Consider the following 7,436-nt stretch of genomic DNA (forward strand, 5'->3'; position numbering starts at 1 on the left):
TTCCTTCCTTCCTTCTTTCCTTCCTTCCTTCCTTCCTTCCTTCCTTCCTTCCTTCCTTCCTTCCTTCCTTCCTTCCTTCCTTGTCCAGGGAAAGAAGGCCACAGGGAGGGTTGCTGTTATCTTCCATAAGCCTTACCAAGCCATACCTCTGACTAAAAGAAATACTCCTAGATTCTTTCCCTTTCTCTTTGCAAGCTTGGAAGAAGCACTGGAAAGAAAAACCACCATTTCCATTTCAGTCTAAGAGGCCCTGGGTAATTTTTGCAAAACTTTTCAAAATCTAGCACCATAGGAGAGGGGAGTAAGGACTTCTTACCAGAGCTGTGTCCTGGCTAGAGGGCTTCTACTCCACATGCATAGTTACCAAATGGCCATACCCATTCAGTTCTTAAAGGTGGAGTGCTTGAGGCTCAAGAGCTCCCCCTGGTGTATTAGATGTATTTACATGATGCCTGGACTTAAAGAAATTTCATTTCCTTTTGGATAGAATATAGGCTTTAGTTATTTACCAGTCACTTAAAAATTGTGTGTATAAGAATAAGTACTTTTTATGAAATTGGGTGACTGATTTCTTTTTGCTTTGTTTTAGCTGAAGGTATAAATAATATAAAATAATGCAAGTCAGTCAGTAATCATTTATTAAGCACCTACTATGTGCCAGGCATTGTGCTAAATGTTGGGAATATGAATACAAGTTAAAAAAAAGATTTATTAAATGATTGCCTCAGTTATATTTGATTCTTTTAATAAGCCAGAGTCCATTTCTGGTCCCCTTTGGATATTCTACCTGCAGTCAAGAAGCCATTTCTTCTATGAAGGCTCTCTGATCTATCCCTCTCCTGAATTCTTTTAGCACATTGTTTCTACTACACATATGGGACTTCATGCTTTCTTTTAATTATTTGTCTACATTTCTTTTTGGGGTAAGGAACCATTGTTTTAAATATTTTAAAATTCTCAGTGCCTGGTATGGCATCTTGTAGTTGCAATAAATATGTATTGAATGGATGGAATGAAATACTAGCCACCCAAAATAAGTGTTCTCACCCAGGGGTCTGCAAAACTAAAGGATAGATTTTGGGGTCGGGGAGGTCTTTGAACTTGATTTGGAAAAATAAGACACATCCTTATTCCAACATAATTGGTTGTCTTTGCAATTCTATGCATTGTATTTATGCATTTAAAAAAAATTATACTGAGGGAGGTGGAGCCAAGATGGCAGAATAAAAGCAGAGAATTGCTTGAGCTCTCCTCAAAACCCCCCAAATACCTGTAAAAAATGACTCTAAACAAATTCCAAAGCAGCAGAAACCACAAAAAGACAGAGTGAAACAAATTTCCAGCCCAAGACAACCTGAATGATTGATAAGAAAGGTCTGTTGTGCTGGGATGGGAGAGGAGTACAATTCAATGTGGGCCACACAGGCAAAGATGGGGCCAGAGCAAACCCAGAGCAGGCCTCCGGAGACTGGATCACAAGTAGCTGTAGTGTTTTCCAAACTTCTGAACCCACAAATGCCAAACACAACTTAGAAGATCAGTGGGAAAAGACTGTCGGACTAGGGTGAGAAAGGAGTGTAGTCCCACTCTGGCCCTAGTGCAGCACCAGGGTAGCAGCCACATTGGCAGTGGTTGCTTCTGGAGCTCTAGGCACAAAGGTGGTGTAGGGATTGAGCAGATGATCAGAGGGGGATTGCAGGGATCTTTTTGGCTGGTGCTGAGGTAGAATTCTCTTGCTTTGCTCATGCTTGGACCTGGGTCGCAATCCTGGGTTGAAGTCCTGGGGTGAGGAGGAGCACTGGTGTGATGGAGCTTGTGGAGGTGGTGGAGAGGGAATCCTCCTCACAGTTCCAAGGCAGAGAAGAGTGCTTGTGGTCATTCATAGACACACTCATAGGTCCAGGCCAGGAAAGGAGTAAATACCTCACCTTTGATCATACCACCTTGGAAGAACTGAAAATTTACAAGTCCCTAGAAGTATCTCTGAAAACAGCTGCACAACCCTCCTGAAGCTTGGGACAGTACATTCTCCATATTGGAAGCTGACCCCTACCTTAACAGAGTTTAAAACTCAGGTAAGTGACCAGGATCATGAGTAAGCAGCACAAAAAGAGTCAGACTATATTATCTTACTTTGGTGACAAAGAAGATCAACACATACAACCAGAAGAAAACAACAAAGTCAAAGCTCCTCCAAAGCCTGAAAGAAGAATATGAATTGGTTCCAGGCTATGGAAGAGCTCAAAAAGGATTTTGAAAAGCAAGTAAGAGAAATAGAGGAAAAATCAGGAAGAGAAATGAGAGTGATGCAAGAAAATCATGAAAAACAAGTCAACAGCTTGGTGAAGGAGACTCAAAAAGTTTACTGAAGAAAATAACACCTTAAAAAATAGATTAACCCAAATGGCAAAAGAGATCCAAAAAGCCAATGAAGAGAAGAATGACTTAAAAAGCAGAATTGGTCAAATGGAAAAGGAGGTCCAAAAGCTTACTAAAGAAAATACTTCCTTAAAAATTAGAATGGAGCAACTGGAAGCTAGTGACTTTATAAGAAATCAAGAAACAAAAAATAAAACCAAAAGAATGTAAAAATAGAAGACAATGTGAAATATCTCATTGGAAAAACAACTGACCTGAAAAATAGATACAGGAGAGATAATTTTAAAATTATTGGACTATCTGATCAGAAAAAGAGCCTAGACATCTCTTTAAGAAATTATCAAGGAAAACTGCCCTGATATTCTAGAACCAGAGGGTAAAATAGAAATTGAAAGAGTCCACTAATTACCTTGTAAAAAAGATCCCAAAAGAAAAACTCCTAGGAATATTATAGCCAAATTCCAGACTTCCCAGGTCAAGGAGAAAATATTGCAAGCAGCCAGAAAGAAACAATTCAAGTATTGTGGAAACACAATTAGGATAGCACAAGATTTAGCAGCTTCTACGTTAAGGGACTGGAGGTCTTGGAATATGATATTCTGGAGGTCAGAGGAGCTAGGATTACAACCAACAATCACTTACCCAGCAAAACTGAGTATAATCCTTCAGGGGAAAAATGGTCATTCAGTGAAATAGAGGACTTTCAAGCATTCTTGATGAAAAGACTAGAACTGAACAGAAAATTTGGCTTTCAAATACAAGACTCAAGAGAAACGTGAAAAACCCTATAAGGGAATGGGTATTGGTATTGCTGTCCTCGTTTTTTTAGGTTCCAATTGGTTCAGCAACTTTCCCAAAGATGTTGAGCTAGTGAATTTTTGGAGCCATGACTCAAAATCATATCTCCTGACTACCAATCCAGGGCTGATTCTACTACTTATTCTGAAAGATCTTCAAAGCTGGGAAGCAAGTTGCAGAATTCTACCCATGCATGAAAGTGGAAATTGAATACAATAATTCCTTAAATGTATATATAGCAGTGAACTTTCAGAAACTGAAATGATTGATTGAGGAAGCTCAGTCCGGCCCCAGTCCTGGCACAGCCCTGGGGCGGCGGCTGAATCTGGAGCTCTTGGCCCACAGACGGAGGGGGGATTGAGCAGCAGATCAGAGGGGGGACTGCATGGATTTCTTGGCTTGGATTTCTTCTGCTGAGGCAGAATTCTCTTGCTTTGCTAGTACTTGGATCTGAGTCTCAGTCTTAGGTGGCGATCCTGGGGTGAGGAGGAGCACTGATGTGATGGTGAAGAGGGAATCCTCCTCACAGTTCCAAGGTAGAAAAGAGTGCTTGTGGTCATTTATATACCAGAGCACAGGACAGGAAAGGAATAAACACCTTGCCTTTGATCATACCACCTTGGAAGAACTGAAAATTTATAGGTCCCTAGAAGTATCTCTGAAAACTCAAGAAACTCAAGAGAATCATGAAAAGGTAAACAGGAAAGAGAAATCATAAGAGACTTAATCAAAGTTGAACTGTTTACATTTCTACATGGAAAGATGATATTTGTAACTTCATGAGATCTTTCTCAGTAGTAGGATAGTAGGAGGGAATATATATAGACAGAGGGCACATGGTGAGTTGAATATGAAGGAATGATATCTAAAAAATCAAATTAAGGGGTGAGAGAGGATTGTACAGGGGGAAGGAGAAAGGGAGAGGTAAAATGGAATAAATTATCTCACCAAAAATAGGGAAGAAAAAGTTTTTACTGCGGAGGGGAATCAAGGGGGAGGTGAGAAGGAATAAATGAATCTTACCCTCATTGGATTTGGCTTAAGGAGGGAATAACATACACATTCAATTGGGTATAGAAATCTGTCTTACCTTACAGGAAATTAGGGGGGAAGGAGATAAGAGAGGGAGGGATGATAAAAGGGATGGTGGATTGGGGGAGGGGGTAATCAGAAGCAAACACTTTTGAGGAGGGACAGGGTCAAAGCAGAGAATAGAAAAAATGGGGGGGGGATCGGATGAAGGGAAATACAGTTAGTTTTTCACAACATGGCTATTATGAAAGTGTTTTGCCTGACTACACATGTATCACCTGTATCGAGTTGCTTGCCTTCTCATTGAGGGTGGGCAGGGAAGAAGGAGAGAATTTGGAACCCAAAGTTTTAAAAACAAATGTTAAAAATTGTTTTTACATGCAACTGGGAAATAAGATATACAGGCAATGGGGTATAGAAATCTATGCTGCCCTGCAGGAAAATAGAAGGGGGAAGGGATAAGAGAAGGGTGGGTGATAGGAGGGAGGGCAGATCAGGGGAAGGGGTATTCAGAATGTATGCCATATTGGGGTGGGAGGAGGGGAGATATGGGGAGAAAATTTGGAACTCAAGGTCTTGTAGCAGTGAATGTTGAAAACTAAAACTAAATTAATTAAAAATAAAATTTTCATTCATTTATTCATTTTCTCATCCATTCATTTCTGTACTAAAAAAATTAACAAGGTAAAACTATCACTTTATATGGCAGTGAAGGATATAAATGATGCAGAAGCATTAAAAGAAAGGGAAAAAAAAGAAGAATGGTTATGTAGGTAAGAATATACATAGAATTTTTTGGGGGGATTAGGTACCTCAGTCTGGCTGGAGCATAGAGTTTTTGTTGTACTTCTTTAGTGATATCTTTGGATTTACAGATTGAGGAAAGATTGCAGAAAGACCCAAAGTGGAACTTCTGGTGACACAGCCAAGATGGTGGAGTAAAGAAAGTATTCAATTGAGCTGTCCCAACATTTTCCTCTATACAATTTTAAAATAATGCCTCAAATCGAATTCTAGAGTGACAAAGCAAATAGAAGGTCATAGTGAGACATTCTTCTAGCCCAAGGCAATGTAGGAGGGCAGAAAGAGATCTGTGACATGGGAGAGGAGGTTGGCATGGAGCCCACACGGATGAAACACTGTTGATGGGGTTAATTGGTGTTGAAAGAAGCATCAACAACTTTGAGAGCTCTCAAGACAGAGACAATCATATCATCTTGCAAGAAAAAGAAATTGAGCAAGCCATAATAAATTCCCAGGACCAGATAATTCACAAGTAAATTCTATCAAACACTTAAATCAACCCCAGTATTATATGAACTATTTGAAAGAATAGGTAAAGAAAGAGTACTGCCAAATTCCTTTTATGACACAAATATGGTTTTGATACTAAACCAGGGAGAACAAAAACAGAGAAAAAAACTAGAGACCAATTTCCTTAATGAATATTGATGCAAAAATTTTAAATAAAATACCAGCAGAGAGATTATAGAAATATATCACAAGGATCAGAGTCTACCCGACAAGACAAACTGAGGAATTACATGCATACAGTTGAAATACACTTTTTACATAAAGACAGATCTAAACAATTGGAAAAATATTAATTGCTCATTTGTAGACTGAACTAATATAATAAAAATGGCAATTCTACCTAACTTAATTTACTTACTCAGTGCCATACCAATTAAACAGCCAAAGATTTATTTTATAGAGCTAGGAAAATAAATAGTAACAAAGTACATCTGGAGGAACAAAAGGCTTGCAATATGAAGGGAATTCATTGCAGAGGGTGGCCTAACAGTTTCAAATTTCAAACTATCTTTCAAAGTGGTAGTCATCATAGCATCTGATGCTGGCTGCAAAATAGAGTGGTGGATCAGTGGAATAGATTGGGTACACAATTTATTGTAGTAAATGACCATAGTAATTTACAATTTCATAAAACCCCAAATCCAGGTTTTTGGGTAAAAACTCACCATTTGACACAAATTGCTGGAAAAATTGGAAACAGTTTAGAGTAGACATAAACCAACATCTCACACCGTATATAAAGATAAGGTCAAAAATTAAGTGACTGAGACATAGAGGATGATGTTCTAAGTAAATTAGGGGAACATGAAAAATGTACCTGTCAGATCTATGGATAAGCAAGAATTTATGACCAAACAAAAGATAGAGGGGATTATAGGAAGCAAAATAGATAATTTTCATTTCATGAAATTAAAAAAAAACAAACTTTTGCACAGACAAATCTAATATAGCCAAAATTAGAAGGAAAATAGGAAAATGGAAAAAAATTTGCAGCGAGTTTCTCTTATAAAGGCCTCATATTTCAAATATATAATGAACTGAACCAAATTTAAAAAAAATAAGGGCCATTCCTTAGTTGATAAATGGCCAAAGGATATAAACAGGCAGTTTTCAGAAGAAGTCAAAACTATCAATAATCACATGAAAAAAATTCACTAAATCACTACTGATTAGAGAAATGAAAATTAAGATAACTTAGCTGTCATCTCAAACCTATGAGATTAGTTAATGTGACAGAAAAGGAAAATGACAAATGCTAGAGGGATTTGGAAAAATTGGGATGGGACTCTAATGCACTGTTGGCAGAATTGTGAACTAGTCCAACCATTCTGGAGAACAATTTAGAACTATGCCAAAGGGCTATAAAACTACATACTCCTTGACCACCAATACCATTACTAGGTCTATATCCCAAAGAGATCAAAGAAAATGAAAAATGACCTATTTGGTTTTTTTTCCTATTTAATATTTTGTGCAGCTGTTTTCAGAGGTAATTCTGGGGCCTTGTAAGTTTTTGGCTTTTCTAAGGTGGTATAATCTAGGGAGAGGCGTATTTACTTCTTTACTGCACTGTGCATTGGCTTGTGAGCAACCACAAGCACTCTTTTTTTTTTCTTTTGTTTGGCTAGACAATGGGGTTAGGTGACTTGCCCAGGGTCACATAGCTAGTAAAGGTCAAGTGTCTAAGGCTGGATTTGAACTCAGGTCCTCCTGACTCCAGGTCTGGCACTCTATCTACTATGCAACCTAGCTGCTCCCACAAGTACTCTTTTCAACCCTGGAACTGTAACCAGGGTTCCTGTACCACTGTGGCCACATGCTCTGCTGTGCTAGTGCTTCTCCTCATACTGGCATTAAGACCCAGGGCTGCGACCCAGATCCAAGGATAGGCAATGCAACAGAGCCCTGCCCCT

Source organism: Vombatus ursinus, unplaced genomic scaffold (genome assembly GCF_900497805.2).
Source record: "Vombatus ursinus unplaced genomic scaffold, bare-nosed wombat genome assembly UNPS02014805.1, whole genome shotgun sequence".
NCBI classification, from domain to species: Eukaryota; Metazoa; Chordata; class Mammalia; order Diprotodontia; family Vombatidae; genus Vombatus; species Vombatus ursinus.